General features: G+C 43.5%; 1 protein-coding gene across 2 annotated transcripts in view; it reads right to left on the bottom strand.

The window, feature by feature from the left end:
- LOC125323694 (sine oculis binding protein homolog) overlaps window positions 1-20,193 on the bottom strand; it is a 113,156-nt gene that overhangs the window by 25,463 nt on the left and 67,500 nt on the right. The window lies entirely within an intron of this gene.

The following is a 20,193-nucleotide window of genomic DNA, read 5'->3' as shown; positions in this document are numbered from 1 at the left end:
CCTCAGAGTGTCCAGGCCCTGTTGTCTCTTTGGGGCAAGCAGGGGAAGGTTGCAGTAGGAAATACCCTCCTTCCTCTTCCTCAGAGAGTGGAAATGCATTTCTTTCCTCAGGAGGACATTTACTTGCATGTCCTTGGAGAACTTTCTGCATAATCTACATTTCCACATGTTCAGCTACAGGAGGCAGCAGAGCAGCTTCTTCATCCTTGGGATGGCCAAGCTGCAGAGTCCCACCAGTGCCCAGGCAGAGATCTGTTCACAGGACAGACAACAGGGCCAGCACTTCGGTCATGCCAGGGACTCCTCACTCCCACACAGGGACTGCAGAGATCCTGCTCCCTTCAAGAACTGGACTAAACATCAGTCACAGAAGGTTTCTTCTGCAGAGCAGCTGCCAACAAGTGCAGTGAGGAAGAGCCTGTATGCACTAGGCATTGCAGCATTCCCTGCATCCAGCTCCAGCAACGGGGAAAAGAAAGGGAGCAACTGACATTGCAAATTCTTCTATCAAATTCTTTTGAGAAATATAGATGCTGCTAAGCAATGAAAAGCTTAAGGGTAAAAATGAAAGGGGCACTTTACTAGGCTCAATCAGTATCTCACTGATTGACCAAAATCTTTCCAAATGAGAAATCTCCGCCTTTAGGAATCTCATGCGACCAAGTCTGCAGATGACTTCAGATGAAGATTTACATTCTCTAATTAATTCACTTCTTTATTCAGTATCTGAATAAACATGTTCACTCTTCTTGTTTCCTGATCAAAACTTTATTCTGATAGTATGGCAGACGTGAGGTGGAAAATTACTCATCTGTCTAGAATTTATATCTAGTAATATCTTATATGTATTTTTTCCCAGTATATTTTCTTTTTAATATTCAAGAGAATATAAAAATAACAATAAAACCCCCTCTGTTATGACTCCAGTTGCTCACAGATTGGTTGACACAACTATAAGTGTAATAATGAGGAGGTTTGAGGGGCAGGTTAATGTTTTTTGCTAACATATAATGCTTTTAGCCTAAGGCATTGCTGGAGGCCAATACCACTTCACCTGAAACCAAAATCACCACTGAATGGTCATTAAATCACTCAGAGTTAAATGTAGTATTACTGGGTCTAGAGAATAGTAGTGTCATCCAGATTTGAAATTTCATTAGTCCATAGAATAGGAAGCAGAAATGCAATCTGAAACCTTGGGAAATCTTTATTTACCTGTAATGAAGGGTTCCAAGTCAAATTTCTCCCTCACACCTATTGCCGTTTTACAGTGGCATAACTCTCTCAGACTGGTGTGCTGCATCTTCTGATTTATGCTTGTACAAGCAAGAAGTGTACAGAATTCAAGTCTTTGGATGCTTTGAAAAAAAATATATATGTGTGTGTGTGCGTGTGTGTGTATGTGTTTGTTTTCCCCTATCCATATAGCTCAGGAATCTTCAATTTTTATTATTACATGTTAATCTTTATCACGCAATAATTTTTACAGGCCAGGACCCACTACACTGGGTGCTCTAACATATACATGGCCACAGCATGGGCTGCAGCAGAACTGGCTGGGTCTCACAGTCTACCTGATGCAGATTCCCTGCATGTTTCACCACCTTTCCCAAACACATAAAAATCCTAGAGGGACTGCATCATCTGCTGACTTGAAAAAATAATGTTAAGGAAAGATTGACTTGATTAGGGAAAGATTTACTTGACCATTAGTAAAAATGGATGAAAAAATACCACAAAACTTCCAAAGAGAGGTGTTGCTGGGTTTTAGTCTACAGAACTCTGAAGGGAGTCAAAGCTGTTTGAGATTTGAATGTGTGTGACTTTGAGAACTGCTGGTTTCGCTGCTGGTAATGGTACACACCACCCTGCGTCCCAGAGTATGTTCAATTTAAAAAGCCCTCTCTCTGGAAACCACATTTGATTAGAACAGCCCTGGGCCAGATCCAAAATCTGCCTGGATCAGGGAAACATGTGTCACATCAGTTTCAGCCCAGGACTGAGACATGTCACATCTCTTGCAGATTGGGCACGGAGAGTGGAATTCATTTTCCCATTTCCTCTGGAGTTGGGGGCTGGAGAAGACGAAGCCAAGTAAGGGAAATTGCTCTGCCGCACACAGAGGAAACATTCTGAATCCTCTACTTTCTCTTGCTGCAAGGCACTGATCCTGGCTGAAACCCAGAGCCCATTGGTACAGACCCAGCTCCCCTTCCCCCTCCTATTAGCACAAAATCACCAGTGGAGAGAGGCTTATTCTGAGCAACTCTTAGGCTCACTCTTGGTCACTCCCATATGCAGCAGGGAAGACTGAAATAATGGCCAGGGAATAGGAAAGATGGGGACTGCAACAGTCTTCACATCCTTCAGGGATGTGAAGGAGAGGAGAGGAGAGGAGAGGAGAGGAGAGGAGAGGAGAGGAGAGGAGAGGAGAGGAGAGGAGAGGGGAGGGGAGGGGAGGGGAGGGGAGGGGAGGGGAGAGGAGAGGAGAGGAGAGGAGAGGAGAGAGGAGAGGAGAGGAGAGGAGAGGAGAGAGGAGAGGAGAGGAGAGGAGAGGAGAGGAGCAAACCCAGAAGAGGGGGAACAAAACGAGGAGAGAAGAAAAAAAAAGAAAAAAGATTACTCTGTCTCTGGTAGGTAGGAATTACCATGAATATTATGGTCCCTAGCTATCTGAAACCATGGTTTTTCAGGATCTTAACCTTGAAAATAATAAATGAGGAGTTATAAAGGTCTGAAACTGCAGCCTAGAGCCAAACATATGGTGAACTAATGTGTGTGAAAACTTCCTTGTCTTCTTCTGCTAATGCCTCTCTTGTTTTACTAAGAACATTCCTGCAGAGAAGCCAGGCTTCCTTTGACAAGAGCCAAGGGCTGTGAGGGTGATGGGCAGCAACCAGCTTTACTTATGTGCAACACCTGAGGGAGCAAGGGCAAGCCCTTCACACACCCTGCTTGCCCACTATGATGCTTTTCTCAGGCCCAAAACCTTTGCTGGTTCTCCAGAAATGCAAAATATGTTTTCTTCCTTGCTGATTTACACCTCTTCCTTTCTAAGTAAGGGTGGAAGTGAAAAAATGGTCTTTCCTATTCAGATGAAAAGGTCTTACTTATCCCTCTGTTTAGGAAATGTTTAGCACTAGAACGTACCTGACACCAAGCTATTCATAAATCAAATCTATTCTTAGTAATCCTGGGATCAATCTGGGATAACTCCACTGAAGCCAGTGTTGTTTTTTCAATCTGAATCATGTAACTGAGAGTTGAATTTGGCACAAACGATCAATTTCTCACCAAGGAGGGTACATTACAGCAGAAGGCATCAGGTGCACTATTCAGTAAAGAACACAATCGCAGAGGACCCTTTAGCAATGCATTGTGTTACTGTAGATGGCACTCCTTCCTTGCCTGGTTGCAGGATGCACACTGCGACTGCACAGATTCTATTATGTAAATGCATCATGCTAGAGCCTTTCATACTTACAAGACCATGCAGATGATTCTCTCCTTGCTTGACATGCACGGCAAAGCATCTGTGTGGAAGCAGCACACCAGGACAAAAGAAATCAATGTATTTAAACCATCAACCTGCAAAGCTCTCAGGAATGCTTTGCTCTTTAGATTCCTCCTCAAAGAGGACTCACTCTGTCTTGCTTTCTCCAGCCTTTTTTCTTCCCTAGGTCTTCCCACGAAACTACTTCTAACAACAATTTCACAGGGTAGAGCAGCACTCGAAATATTCCTCATCAGACCAGCTGAGATCTGGCTGGCAAACGAAGACCCACAGCCATCACACACAAAGACTCCTAACTGTGCATTTGTTCAATGTAACTGAAGTGTTTGCTTTTCTTTAAAGAGCTTTCCTTTACATTTATTTTAACACCCATCCTGGGTCAAGTGCTCCTCATCCAGAGCAGTAGGAGAAGGAAGGTTACATAGCTACAGCACTGAGATAGGACTTACAGATAGGCATTAGTAGTTCTCTGCAAAGACAAAACTGCTGAGCAACTTTGGCCAAGGGGAAGGGTAGGCAGTGAAATAATCCAAAGAGCACAATTTTAGAGATTAACTTTGATTGCCCAGATCAGGTCTGTGAACAGAGGTAGGCATCTCGGGAGGGTGTATCATGGCAGGAACCTAAGGCTCTGAACTGTTCCCAGCAGAACTCTCTGTCCATCCATTGTCAAAGGAATGAAGGGAGACCAAGCAAGTCTCTAAAGCTGGGAGGCTTGTATGTTCTTTATTTTTAGTATGTATCTTTGATCCTCCATTTAAAGCTGGGAGAAGACTTCCCCATATCTGACTAACCTACTTGGAGCATGAGGGTTTTGAAATGGGAATCAGGTCCTCTCACACACGTGTACAACATCCAGTACAGTCACTCACACAGAGCCGGTGCCTTGATCCACCACCATCAAACAAACAAAGTGCAGCATCCCTGTGGGACTCTTTCCACCCTTTGGGATCAGGAATCAAGCGGGGCTTTGCTCACACTCTGACTTTAGGTTTAGTTTTCCATGGCTCAGTACAACTGCGCACTCGTACATAGCTTGTTATATGGAATGTTATATGGAATGGCTGATTGCAGGATGCAACACAGTAGCGGGGGAAAGGAAGATGGAGTTAAGTATAGTGTATTTACTATTAGACATGACTGAGAATATTGGCTGTTCTCCACATGTACCAGGCACATTTATCACCCTGTGCTATAGGAGGCGATGTGACTAAGAGGTGGGGACATGCCAGTTAACCTCAGGCACTTGTCCAAGCACAGTGAGAGATCTGAGGTATGCACGAGGGCTGAAATTCCATTACAGGTTTTAAATAATTAAACACTACATGTTTGGAAGCTCATTCATTCCTATTACTTTTTAAATAATTAATCTGTATTTACATCTAGTGAACTTCACGGAGCTATACACATAACAAATTTGAGTGAAGTTGCAGAAGAGAGATTGTTCCTGTCTGACAGCATTACAAATGTTTTTGTTGTATACAGTAACTTCAGCTATTAGGGATCAGTCAAAAACCAAATCCAACCTAGATGCTGTACGTCACTGGGGATTTTTATCAAACTATTCACAAGCAATCAAAACACTAAGAGAAACTGCAAATCCTCAGAGAAAAAAAATGTGCTTCTTACATCTCAGAACAGTAAAAACTGATTCAAGTTGGAAGACAGTGAAATGAAAAACTGCATAGATTTTTCCTATTGAACATAATAATTATGTTCAAGATAATGCTGCCAGTTCCATGTAACCTGTAGTACAGCCTGATTAAGAAATACTAATCTCAAAGCCCAGAATAACACATGTAACAGAGTAACAGACTCTAGAGCAGGAAAAAAAAATTCTTTATCTAGAATTCTTGTCTTCCTCAACACATTATTTCCTTCTATTTGCTTCTAGTTCAAGCTGAACAAGACATAAAATACCCAGCAGGTTTCACCTAACTGGAACTACACGTGATGCACCGAAATGAATAACCAACACTGTTCAAACCTCCAAAACAACACAGCACTGAAATAGGTGCTTGAAACCATAGCTCTGCTGTGGGAAATGAATTTGTAGCAATGGCATCAGGATTACATGTTTATTATAGGTATGATTTCCAGCTCCAGTTAGCCTCTATTTGCAAGTAAACAGATATATATGCATCCACTTATGCAATTCTAGCTGGTATTCCTACAAATTCAGTCCAAAACTAAGTTATTTCCTTTTCAAATAGCATTACTACTAATAGAAATGCTGCTGGCCAAACAGTTCCTTCAATTATAATAAGTGGAGCAAAGCTGCCTTCAAACTGAGATCTCTGTTACACCTGCACAGTTATTCTGGAAGTTAATTAGATTGCACAGGGGTAAATATGGACTTAATGTGCTCTTCAGAGGCCTCATAATGGCAGAAGACATATTAGGGAGAGAAGAAAGAAACCAACTTGACTTTCAAACCTCAGGCTGGCTTTGCGAGGAAGGGAGCAAAAACATCTGCACTGTAGGTGAAGCAGACATGCATTAGAGATCACGGAAAGCCAGTGTCACCTCGGAGAGGAAAGGTTTGCTTAAAAAATACCTTGCAATCTTCTTATTTTGAAATTGTTATTAAAAAAAACCACCAATGTAAGGACACCTAAATCAAGGGCAGGCATTGGATCCAATAATGACGAGTCTCCTGTTTGCTCCTTTGACCCATGCAGCTCTAATTCAGAGTCCTGAGGACAGAAGCTGCACCTTTCTGAATGGCAGAAGACAAACAGGGCTGCAGAAGAAGGGACCACGAGGTCAGGTTTCAGTGAAAGCTAGGCTTGCATGCCAGGCACAGAGATCAAGGAGTGACTAACTCAAAGCACAGGAAGAATCAGTGCTTCAGATGTCAGCTGTTTCAAGGATTACAGGTCCTCCTGTTCTAGTGTCAAGGTAATAATCAGAGCAGCGGATGCGCGAGGCTCCTCACAGCGATACCTGAATGTGCAGCCCTCAATCTGGATTCAGTTTGGGGGATTTTGTTTCATTTTTAGACAAAGCCAACAGCACCAAGTATTCATATTTCAAGGCTGTTTTAAGGATCAAACCCCATCTTACTTAATAAAAAGATGAGCAAGATTCAAAGCAGAAAATTATATGGGAGCTTCACATACGGTAGGTGGAGAGTCAGGGTTCTGTGACTTTTTGTCAGGGGTATTCATTTAGAGATTGGTGCTAACAACAGCTTCTTTAAAATGTTGTTGTGTGTGTCCCTTCCTGTCCCTCCCCCATATTCATGTTTTCACATAAATCCTGATTTTGGCATATTACTTTATTGTGGAGACATGTTCTGTGTACTGGATGGCTTATGCAAATTAGCCAAATGTCCTATAAATTAGTCTTGAAATGCCTGGGATAATGAGCTGCTTGCATGGTGAACAGTGCACAGTATTCAAAGAAGGACTCTTTACAGGTTGGGAGAGTAGGAGAACGTGATAAATGTGTCCAGACCGCACAGCAAGGCAGGATGCCTCCCTGGCACTGTGCTGCTCACCTCAAAATGCAAGGCTGACTGACTGGAACTGAAAAATGCAATGCTAGGAGATAACCAAAAATTGAACACCAACCCCCCCCTCCACCAGTAATTACCTGGTAGGCAGACAATTTGCCCCCAGCTACTGAAGCCCAAGCTTGCAGATCTTCTTAGTTGACTTGGCCAACATATTTAAACTGGTTGCAGGCTGGGTTTTCTTCTTAGTTTGGATTGTCACTGAAGGCCTTTTGACATATGTTATGTATGTGAACTGTATTGTACGCAGTGCCTTCTTTTGGAGATACGTATCTGTCTACCAAAAGTCACACCTCCCTTGTGTTCCTTGCCTGAGATGGAGAGAATGCTTCAAAACTACACTCCCAGTTGTATTTTAAAAACAGATGTTTTATGTCACTTGCTGCTATCTTGTGAAGTGTAGATTTAAGAGCAAGCTATGTGTACAAAGGGCTGGTTCTCTGCTCCTGACTCAGGTGGTGCTCTCTGAGGAATGTGAGGTAAATGGCAATAAATCAGATGACAAACCAAAACCACACCACTTGCCTTTGGTGTGTGTTTAACTTGCATTCCATATTGAATTTGTGTGTGGGCACCTTCATTTGCAACCTCACAATAATTAAATGATATTAGCATTCAGAGACAGGGCTATGAGAGAAAGTGCTGTTAGGATTACTAGGATTACTTACTAACAATGAGAGCCCTAAGGATGCCTTTAGCTTGCATTCCTTTATTTTATTACTGTCACAGAACTAAATGGGGGAGGGTAAGGGAAAGAGGCTGGACAACAGGGATGAAAATCCAAGATGGGTTTTACAAATGGAGCATTCACCCTGCCTCCCTCCCTCTCCTTCTGGTTCTTCCAAGGCCCCATGGCTTCTGCTAAGGATCCTGTGGAGCAAGCCCTCAAAGGAAGCCATTTTATCCCTTTGTCCTGCAACAACCACTGTGCACTCCTGAGCACCCTGCCTTGGAAACGTCTCTTTTCACTATTCAGAGAGAGCACAGGAAGCTCCTCAAAGCGCACAAGGCTGCAGTGCAAATGGTAACAAATCTGGCTCTCTGCTGTCAGTGCTATTGGGATACTGCGAGTGGCCGGGCCAGCTGTTTGGGGCTTTGTGCTAACTATGGCTAACCCTGATTTGGTGGTGTTTTATCCCCTCTGACAATTGTGCAGACAAAAGGGATGAGGTAAAGGCAAAGCAAGCAGGAGGAATTCATCGCTGCAATTCCACATGAGTTTCAGAAGTGCAATTATGTCCATTTTATGAATGGAAGCAGAGACAAAGAGAGATAAAGTGACTTGGCCAGGGTCACAGGGAATATCTGGAACAGAGCTGAGGAAAGAACAGGCACCTCATTAAGGACTGATCTAATACCATGCATTGAGGCAATCTTCCTTGCAAGACACTCAGGGCTTGCATTCCGAGACCCGCCTAGTTTGGTCATACTGAGAAATCAAGCTGTGAGCTGTGGCAGGTAACTGTGACAGGCTTTTAGATGGTAAAGCTCACGTTTAGTAACATCTGGGCCTTACAACATTTAGGGAAGGGGACTTTCCACAGCTAACAGCACTTACAAGCCAAAGACTACAGGAATGAGTGGGGATTTATCATGAAACTGAGGAAGAAGATAGTTAAACTGAAAGAAACAAAGTAATGGAGAAAGAGAGATATTCAGAAGGGGAAGAGAGGCTTAAAAAAAAATTGCAAGTAGCAGGAAATCAAAAAAAAAGGTCAAAAATAATTTTAAATGGAAGAATAGCAGGTATACTTAGGTGAAAACAGCTGTTTGAAAACAGCTGACAGGGACAATCCCTGCCTTGCTGCACTTTCAGTAAAAATGTACCAGCTTGCATGAACCTTGGACAGCAGAGCTGTTTGTGCTGGAGACAGTCACAAGAGCAGCAGCCCAGGAGAAGGACTCCCAGTGCAAGGGTACCAAGGCACGTGAGGGGCAGCAGCCATGCCCACCGATGAGCTCCACCTGTTCCCTGCTCAGCATCTGCAGCGAGTGTAACATCAGCAATAGCTGTTTCAATAATGTTTTAAACCTTCCTGCCCTCCTTTTCAGAGCCCCAACATGTAGATTCAAATCCCTGGACATTCACAAGCAATTATTTTCTAATGATGCTAGAAGAAAAGCTTCCAGTTCTACAGCTTCAAAAACCCCTGCCCAGACAAGCCCTGTGGTTGACCTTTTTCAAGACCTAAATATATATGAGATACCTAAATAAGATAATTGGCCAAGTGTAATGCTGGTGTGAGCTGGAGGCCTTATACCAGAGGTGACAGAGGCCCCCTCTAAGCAGGAGAGAAGCTGCAGAACCTCCATCCTTGCTGGTTTGCCCCCTGCGTTCAAAAGCTTCTCTGATGCTTGCTCCTCTCTTGATTTTGTGCGATATTATTCATGTGCATCCCGGTGTTAGGTTTCACAGTGGATGTACTTAGCTGTACAAACTGTGCCAAGTGATCTTACCAGAATGGCAGTGTTGTGCAGGAGATGGTACTTTTGCAAGGGCAGTCCCAAATTTCTGTTTTCCACTGCTGCATGAGAACAGCCTATCATGCCATAAAAGATATAAATGTTTTGTGGCCTTGCAGATAAGCTAGACAGATGATCCATCAGCATGGCTCTGCATCACCACCACGGTGAGGGGATAAGGAGTGAAAGCTGATGACTTCTGCACAACAAACAAACAAGCATGGAGACAGTGTTTGCTCATTTCAATGTGCAAAGCTGACTTGTTTAAATATGAATATGTTGCTTATAGACGAATTTTAGTGACAGCAGCCCCGTGGCATCTATCACTGTTTGCACTTCTCCTAAAAATAGTTGTGTTGTCTTTGGATTTATTTAGATGCTACATCTGCAGGTAGTTCTCACTCCTTCCACCACATCTCTACCTGTTACAATTTCCTCCACCCCCCAGGGTATATCACGCTTAGGAAGATGCTAAGCACACAAGGTTCATGTGGTGTCACAAACACCTGAAATCACTTCCCCGTCCTCACCAAAAGGCTGTGCCCTTTTCTCTCTCTTCTCCTCTCACTTGTTCTCTTTCTCTGTCAACCTCACAGGAAAGGGCATGCTCACAGCTTCAAAATGCCCCCAATGCCTTCACTGAAGAGTGAGGTTGTCTAAAAGGCAGCACATACTACGGAGACTGCAGAGTGGTTTCTCTCAGATCAGATCATGATAATCATTGTTTCTTCATTTACAGAAAAGTGAGTGATTTTCTCTTCCCCTTGTGTCAGCCTACGGGGTGTTACAGATGTGCTTTAGAATTAAAGCACCATCCGGAGGGACTAATTGACCCTTTCCATTTCTAGGTTTTCACTATATATATATTCAGATGAAGCACCTGTCTCAAATTCAGGGTGATCTGCCTTAAGTCAAGCTCCTCCCAGAACTGATTTGGGCACTGTGTTTACACCTCTGAAAAGGAGCAAATCCCACCCAGGAAACACACAGCAGTGAGAAAACATAAAATGTGAAGTCTAAATACTACTGGTTTCCTCCAAGAGCAACAACCCAGGCACTTTCCAAACCCCTCTTTTAAGACAGAGCTACATGGAGTTCCTGAAGGATCAACAAAGTCCAGGCTATTTTTGATTTGCCATCTTCGCAGTTTTCGAACCCTGAGAACACTGGGATGTCCCCATGCCCACAGCACCTCATCCCTCTGCCTTGAGTATCTGCAGTCACCCGGATGGATTTTGGTGCAGGGCCAGGGCTTTGCACACCAGGGATGTGGTACCTCCTGCTGTGTCAGTGCATCATGATATCCATGTGCTGTCACTCTGCCACTCAAAAAGGCACTCTGAAAATAAAAAGTGTGCTCCCCATGCCATGCACGATTTTACAGCTGAACTATTTTCTCTGCTGTGTTAATCACATTTGTTTTCAGCAGGTTTTTCTAACAGCACAGGGGGGAAATTGGGTCAAACTCCTCTATGTAGGGGCTTTTCCCAGAACTCACACTGAGACAGCTGAACTGGAGGCAAACAGTGGTGGGATTGTAGTAAATTCCATGGAGACAAGCACAACATGCTTTCCAAATGCATGAGCAAGGTACTGCGGCTCTCCCAGGCAGGCTGCTGTGGTCTTCTCAGCCCCCACCAGCAGTTCAGAGATACCAAAGGAACACATCTCACCAGGGTGGCATTAGAGAGAAAAGCCATCACACAGAGGTCACTGCAGCTGTGTGGTAACTTAGGGCAGCTGAGATTTCAGCAAGATCCCAACAGAAGGATTTTGATAGCCAAGACGGACAAACATCTCCATTTATGCAAGGAGTACAACAGCAGCCTTTCCTTTTACTGACCGCAGTGATCTTGAGCTAATCTCATGTGAACTTTGGACAGCGTGCACTCGTCTGGTCCTTGGCCATGCCTTTCTTCTGGGGAGAGTTTCAGCCCTTGTTTGTGCTGGAGGAAAAAGGAGCCTAAAGATGGACTGCTGAACTGTGCAAGCACATGAGCTATAACCCCTCATTAAATGTGCATGATGTGGTGACAAAGAAGGAACACAGCGCAGTGGCAATTGCCAGAGCCCTGTGGCAATACAGCGAGCATACCCACAGGGGAGAGCAGCGCTTGCTCAACACAGTCCCCTGCAATCTCTCAGAAAGGAAGAAATAGGATACGCATAAGATAAAACTGAGCACATTTTCCAGGCCCTGTGCAACCCCTGTGTCTGTAAGGGTGTGCCCATCCCTGCCGAGGACCCCATTCCTCCCTGGGCACATGCTCCTGTATGCTGCAGGTGCAAGCACACCTGAGAATCTCACCTGCTTGCTTTGCTCATGGCACTAGATGCTTCCAGTTTAAGGAAGAGACTGGATCCTGAAGGATCCTGAAGGATCCAGTGATTTTACATTAAATACCATCCCAGAGATTTATTAATACAAAGTGAAAAATAACTGATAAGAGAAGCATTTACCATTTCTATCTGTGGAGTCAATCTCTTAGCTCTTTAATATTTCAGTTTCCAGCATCCTTTGGCCCCTATGGCCTGGTAACACGATACTGGCACAGTGTCCTAGAACTATCTTCCAGCATTACATAAACCTACATTTGGGACAGATTCTCATCCACTTTGAGACTCCTTTATACCACTCTAGCAGCTGAAAGGGGCCACCTAAGTACATTTCATGCGCGCCAACTTCTGAGGCTTCTTTCTATTGCCAGAGTGATGAAAAGGCATCCCTAGCTCAGGCCAGAACCTGGTCCTTTGCTTAATGTTTTTAACAAATGAAGCTGCTCTTTGAATCCCAAAGACAGAGAGAGAGGGGCAGCAGCCAGGTGAACACCGAGTGTTTTTTCCCTTGGCAGTCAGGAATCTGTGCTGTTATGAAGCAGAAATGTGTTAGGATGTGTTACCTTCCCTCTCAGAAGGGAAGCTCTCAGAAAATAACTGTTTCACATCTTGACTAAAGAGACATTAATTTCAGTGTCACATGCAGTAATGTTCATTTGGGACAGGCCACAGGTGGTCAATTATTCCTCTGCCTGTCTAGAAGAAGTATGTTTATTCCTCATAATAAAACGTATTAGTACAATATAGAGTTTATAGCTCAATTAGGAAAGTGACATGCAAAGAGTTACAGCTTCTTTTGGAGAAGCTAAAGAAGCTAAAAACAAATTTTTGAAACTGACTGAATTATTACCCTCCTCCCCATCAGACACACAGAAAATACACAGCTGGAGAGGCAACTGACAGGTATTTTAACCAATAATTTAATCCAATATTTAACCAGCCTGTAAAATTGAATATTGCATTGTATATTAAAGCTCTAGACTATAACTGTGTTCCTTTCTCTGTTTAAAACATTTTTAGCTGATTATTCAGGCACTGGTTAAAAAAAAAGGCACAAAATTTAATTTTGGTCCCAAGCATAAACAAAGCTGTGCATTGAGCAGAATTTGAGAACATTGTGCACATGCACACTTTGATCACTTTGTGGGATCCACACACAGCTCTGCTTACTTCAGTTACTATGTCTGGGCAGTCAAATTGTTTTTAAATACCTGTAAGTAAATCTTGGAACCTGTTTCCTCCTGTGTCAGGTAACAATTCGTAATAAATGAACTTTGCACATACCAAGGATGCAGTTGTTCACTATTTGGAGTACAACACAACATTAAATAATAGATAATATTTTGCACTTCTAACATCTTAAGATCAAACTCAAATTGCATGCAAAGGCAATTAAATACCAGCATCCCCATTTCAAAGCTGGAGACCAGACATCTAAACAGGAAGTTAGCAGATACCTAACTTCAAGCACACAAGCAGTCCCTCTACTTGAATTGAATGGCTCTACCTGCAAGCTTGACTTTGGACTACCGCAGGAATATGCGGTTCAGGCAATGACTGTAGTACCTCCAATGTAGGTGTCATATGGAAAGTATTTATCTAGCTAATGAGTGGATACAGGCATGCCTAAACATTGGTTTAACCGATCCTAAATCAACACCTAATTATTTTGAGTAAATCCCACTCTACAAGTGCTTGCCCTCCTCTGTTAACCATGGGACCTAGAGAGAGAGTCCAGCCCAGGTGCCAAATACTGAGATGCGACAGCCAGGCATGTGAATGGAACCATGTCCTAAACCAAAGGGTGCTGTGGAACTGGGAAGAAACGTGGCACTGGTGAAAACCAGAGTGAAATGTAGACCTTGCTGAAGCTCAGACTGCAACACCCATCACCTTACTGTGAATGCAACTGAGAACAACATCTGATCACCTGAATCCCACAGGATTATCCTGTTATCCTGAAAGACATCAAGCACAAGGAGATGTGCATGGATTTTAAACAGGGAAGCAACCTTGGGCGTGATGAAGATTTCACTGAAATTGTTAGGGCTAGAAAGGTGTACAGCATAGGAATATTTCAGATTACTACAAGCAAAAGGCTGTGCTCAAAATCCTGATGTGCATTTATCTGCATGTACACCCTCCTGAAAGACCCCCGTCTGCAAATGAAAGCAAGAACAAGAAAACTTCTTGTAGGGAAACAGACACTTCTTCCCAGGGTGAGAGATAACAGCACATCAAAATCACACTCTGCAAGACAACATTTATAAAAATGTTGAGAGATATCATCCCCCATTTGACTTATGGAACCATCAAAAAGCTCACTTCCATGGAGCATTTTTGGACCCTTTAGTTGATTGAATCACCAATTTAGACTCTGTCAGACTCCATTATGCAGATTAAGAGTCTCTCCTTGGTTTCATTTGTTATGCATTAATAAGAGAGCATTGGTGCCTGTATCCTCTCGCACAACCAAAGCCTTTCTGCCATTACATAGTAAATTTTGTTCTTTCTCGCATTCGAAAAAAAACCAACACAACAGCAACACGGCTTAGTTGCTATGCAAAGACTTAAGAGCCACTGCATAGGGATCAGTTCCAGAGTTTGGTTTGATTTGAACCGAGACGGGCAAGTTATTCCTGGATGTGATCTGACAAGACCTTCCTGCTTGCCTGTTTCTCTTGTCTACAGGTGTAGCATGCGCTCAGAATGACCCTGGGATCCCCACAACCCTTTACGATCCCGATGCACATTTACTGCCTTCCAGCCTGATGCCTGGTACAGTTAAAATTCTGAGTAGCAACAGACAGATTTATTATGAATGCTGGTAGGGATCTTTTTTCTCTCTCATTGACTAGATGTGACTCAAAAAGTTAATGGTAATTGCTCTCATCTTCATTTAGCAACGAGAGAGAGAGAGAAAGAAATGGGAGCAATTTGCAGATATGAGAACAGGTCATTACAGGTGTGTTATATTAGTGTATTCATGAGCCCCCTGGGACAGCCATGCTGTGATATCCAATAACTTTTTTAATGTGTAATTACACACCATTGGACTATAATTGATTAATTGAAAAGAGAATGTAGGCAGATGCTAGGCCAAGGCTGCTGCTGCTTTTTAAATGAATATGTCCTTGCTTCTTTTTAATAAGTTAAGTGAACTACTCAGAAGCAATTAAGTGAGAACTGAAATTCATTAGATTTTATGTAATTGTTGGTATTAACTTCTATAATAAAATGCAGGATTTATATTTTGGGTTTTTCTTCCCATCCCAAAAGCAATATAATACATGTCACTGCTGAGATGTAAAAAAAGTGTCTGCCATAGACAGTGAGCTGTGAGATATGTGCCCCTAGCATTCAGATCTTCTTCAGACAACTGTGTCGCACTAATCTTCCTTCTTGGGATTCATTCCTGGAAGCCCTGCACAGTCCCAGGAATTCCCAGTGAGATGGAGTCACACAATATCCCAGAGCACCCCCAAACCTCCCTGAAGTCCAGCTGAATGGTGGCCAAGCTCTTCCCAGCCCTCCTTCCCACCGGCTGGATCTTAACTCTGAGAAATAAAAAGAGTATAGTCTCCTGATTTTCAAAACCCTGCTCTCTTACTGCTGTATGTTGGCTCTACAAGGGATCAAAGCCTTCAAACACTTTTCAATGTGGAAAAAAACACATGCAGTAAGATGAGACATAGGCCAACTGCACCATTACAAAAAGTCACACTCATTCATGTAGGCTCCGGTTGAGACCTGATAAAACCCATTCTAATTAACACCTTGCATGACTTAGAGTCAGGGTCAGAGGTGAAAAAGGACTTGAGCCCCTGGGGACCAAAGCCAGTTTTATGGCCTGATCCTGTCCTGCAGGTATGGTGGTGGTGAGATGCGTTGCAAGGGATGGCTCCCCCAGGTAGCTGCCAGGGTATCCCATAGGCCCTGTTGAGTCATCTGCATCTCCTGCACAGACCCCAAGAAGAAAATACTTATAGCTTTGAGTGATGACTTCGGAAATTTTATTTCCAATTTATATGGAAGGAATTCCAGTGAATTTTAACTTATCACACTTCACTTCCTTTGGAACATGATATGTCTTTATTCTTTAACATTCTATAAAAACTGTCTGAATTTTATTTCACAGAATCACAGAATAAGATGAGTTGGAAGAGCCCCACAAGGAACATCAAGTCCAACTCAGGTCCTGCACAGGACCACTCCAGAAAACACACCATGTCCCAGAGAGCCTTGTTCAAACACTCCTTGAACTCTGTCTAGTGGCTGGTGCTGGGACCATTTCCCTGGGGAGCCAGTGCCCAACCACCCTCTGGGTGAGGAACCTAATATCTAAACTAATCCTCCCCTGACACAGCTTCAGGCATTCCCTTGGGTCCTGTCACTGGTCTCCACAGGGAAGAGATCAGTGTCTGCCCCTCCTCTTTCCCTCACAAGGAAATTGTAACTACAATGAGGTTTCCTCTCAGTTTCTTCCAGGCTGAACAGACCAAGTGCCCTCAGCCACTCCTCATACAGCTTCCCCTCAAGACCCTTCACCATTTTTGTTGCTCTCCTTTTGACACTCTCTAATAGTTTAATGTCTTTCTTATATTGTGGTGCCCAAAACTGCACACAGGACTCGAGGTGTGGCCGCACCAAAGCAGAGCAGAGTGGGGCAATCCCCTCCTTTGCCTGGCTGGAGATGCTGTGCCTAACACAGGTTATGAATGCCAGTTTCATAAAAGCTAAGCCACAATTCTCAACTGATTTTTTTTTTTTTCTTCCTTCAGATTTATAGAGGTTTGGGTGGGGGAGTGGCTGACAATTTTTTCCAGGCTTTTTTACTTTAAAATTTATTGAAATCATTATTAAGAAGTAGTCAGCTAATAAACAAATGCATTTTCATCTAGTAGTTTCTTAACTTTTTACATGTTTCAATTTGTGGTCAATAAAAAGATTGTGGGGCTTTTTTTTAATATTAAAAAAATCAATTTTTCAGTGACAACATGTTTAATATGAAAATTATAACTTCAGTAAACATGTCAAATAAGGAAAGTAAAGAGTAAAACTGGAGTAATACAACACAGTATTGCAGTAAGGAGAAATTAAGGTTGGAGAAATTATTCAGAGGTCATCAGTAAGTGCAGATTTATTAATCAAAATTTTAATGCTTGTACTGGGAAGGAAGATGACAGATTCTCTTCCTTCCCTTCCTTCTGCCCATTCCTCATGCTCCTGTGAATTTTATTCTTTGTATTTTATGTGTTGCTGGGAACTGGCAGAGCCTTGCCTTCCTTGACACTCTCAAGTGTGGCTGGCACTCCCCTGCCCACCTCTGCGGGAGGCATGGGGAATGCCTCAGCCTCCTCAGCACTGCAGGTCATGGTCACTCGCTAATCCTGGGTGTAGAAGGAGTGAGGTTTGGGTCTTATTTCCAGTAGAAAGTCTACTACCTCAGACTTGCTATAACGGTGCTTTGTTTTCCATTAGTTCCTACAACAGGTCTCTGATGACAGCCTTCAGCTTAGATATTATTAATAAGATCATGTTTTCTACACTTCAAATTAGCTGTTAGCTGGCCTACTGCAGTTTTTGGTCAGGCAGGAGAAAGATGTCTCAAAGCAGGCATTCACCTTTCTTTGTTTACAGAACATAAGGTAGCCCGTTCAGAGCCCACCTCAAGTTAACAGGAGGGATACTATTGATTTCACTGGGCTTTGGATCAGAGGCTGTGGAGTCCTAAACATGGTATGAATTAAGAAATAAAGGTTTATTACTTTAGCAGCATAGCGGTGCAGGACAGGGGAAGGGGAGCAGAAGGCCTGAAAGACCAAGGAAATCTCTCGAGACTTCCTAGAAGGTCTTTTGCAGCCCAGAAAACCTCCCAGCTCCAGTCCATGCTGTCGCAATGTGAGGAATGGCCTTCACTTCCATTGTGGGATAGAAAAACATATCATTAAAAAGCAGGGCAAGAAGGACACAGCTTGTGTGCCAGGCAAGACAGTGGCTGCATTTGTTCTAAACCAGTAAAAAGATCTGTGCAGACAGGCACAGAGACTATCATTTCCTGGGGACAGCCTATCGCGGGGTGGCTGGCAGGCTGCAGCTCTGTGTTTGCTCCTGTGTTACCCCAGCGAGATGCCGATCAGGGCACAGATGCCAAGGCACCCAGTGCCCCGTGGTACCTACCTGTGCCGGCAGGCAGCAGGCAGGGAGGGTCAGCTGGAGCTGGGTGTCAGGGCTCTCTCTCCCCAGGGCTGCAAATATGCCCGTGGTCTGAGTGCTGCCTTTTTTCAGTGCTTTTACACAGCACTCATGGACTTCAACAGGAATGTGCATATAAGGCGAGCACCACTTAGCCCTTCATTCAGCCTGGCAGCAATTAAGGACAAAAAGCCCTTTAGAATAATTTTTACTGGTTTGTTACCCTTACTTGAAAAGAAACAGAGTGCAAGGTTTTCAGTGGGGTTTTGGGGAGTTTCTTTTTAAAATACTCTGCCATTGCTCATGGACAATTTAGTTTTTGAAAATGAAACACTACAGGCGATTAATCTACCATATGACCTAAGCGTCACTGTTATTTCAGTCACAAGAAAGCTTGAATTTCATGTGGCCAAGATTACTGAGGTTTTAAGAACATCAGTATCAATTCACCGCTACAATTGCTTTTCTCCGTATTTTTGTTCCAGGGCCATAACCACCATTCTGACAGCTCTCTGTGCCTGATCCAAAGTCCCTGAAACCAACAGTGGGTTCTCCGGCAGCTGTTACGGGTTTTGCACAGTCATCTGGTTGAACCACTGCGTGTGCCACAGTGCAACTGATGCAGTAGTACCAGCTGCCCTCAGACTGTGATGGCAAACTGAGCAAGGAATTGATGAAATCCATCAGAAAACCACCAAAAAACTGCACCAGCAGTGAGACAAACATCGAATGATGCTGAAACAGCATTTAAGCATGGTTGTGGAGGTTTTAAACTCTCACCAGGCTCGGTAGCTCTATGATCTGGAACTCCACAAGGTGTCACAGGTCTCTTCCCTGTCTCCCCTCCTGCCTCTCCAGTGTGGCAGAATCGCCTCCTGATCACAGGATTGGTACCTGACAGGCTAGATGTGGCCCTGCATCCCTCAGAGCTGCTGGGCAGCACTCCTGCTCTAGCTATCTGGCCAAAAGCCCTGCGCATCCCCAATCTGTGGCCAGAGAGAAGTGCTCTCCCTCTCCCTCCTCTACTTTGCACCTAACAGGGTGAAGGAGGAGCCAGGGAAAGCACAAGGGGAAGTGAACTTCTTTCTTTCTCTCCACTCTGCTAGGAATAAGGAGACAGCAGGGAAGACAAAAAGGCTGGAAGGGCAAGAGACGGAACGAGCAAAGTTATTTCTCCTAATTCAGTCCTTCTTTGAAGGCACTGTGATTTTAAATGGACTGAGAGGTATTTTCTTCTATTGCTGAAGCACTAACAGGGAGCAGTTTTGCTTGACACTGGGGCACAGTAAGCAGGTCAGGCACCTTAAAAAAATGAATTTAAGCCTCACTTTCTGAAACCAAAACTCTCATGGCCTTCAAAGGATACCAATATGCATATTTACATTTAACTTGACTACAACTGCAAAACCTATTGGCGTCATCTGATTACAAATATTCTCAGTGCTTTTTAATGTCCGTCTAGGTATGAAATCTTTCCCATGTTCCAGTGCCATAATTCTGAAGTTAACCTGCCTGCATGCGCGCTGCCCTGTCTGGGTGCCCCACATGTGCTGTTTGTCCTGACTCTGCCTCTAGTGCTGGAACAGCAGAGCAGAGTGACACAACTTCAAGCAAAGCATTAGCTCTAGCTCTGGCTCACCTCAGCTTTGCCACAGCCTCCCCAAAGGCCTTTTGCTCATAAGAGAACATTCTGCATTTCATGTTTCCCTTGTAGATGTGTTTTCAGAGTTTTCTCTGCCTCTTTTTGTCAGTGATTAAAGACAACTGGCCGTAGGTGAGTTTGCATTAAATCCAATAGCATTAAATCCAATATTGTGTCTTTTACATAATAGCTTCTACGCACCAGGACTTATAATTTTTCTCATACTGCATTCACAAATTTATCCTCTCGGAGCAGAACTACTAGGAACAGACTTTTTGATTTCAAAGATGAAAAGATCATGATTTTACTGAAGGAAAAGCATGGATTCAGCTGGGTGTAGGACTGGAAATGAATTTTTTTTCAGGATATTTATGTTTTGTTTGGTTATTTGTTTGCTTTACATATAATCCCATAGCAGTGGGTGGTACTCACATCATCTCCATAAACAAATGATCTGGAAAGCAACCTGATGTTTAATTTCCTTAACCCATCAAAACCTCCTTACCTCATACAGCAGCATGCCAA

Source organism: Corvus hawaiiensis, chromosome 3 (assembly GCF_020740725.1).
Source record: "Corvus hawaiiensis isolate bCorHaw1 chromosome 3, bCorHaw1.pri.cur, whole genome shotgun sequence".
In the NCBI taxonomy this organism is placed as follows: domain Eukaryota; kingdom Metazoa; phylum Chordata; class Aves; order Passeriformes; family Corvidae; genus Corvus; species Corvus hawaiiensis.
This window is presented reverse-complemented; position numbering and strand designations above follow the sequence as displayed.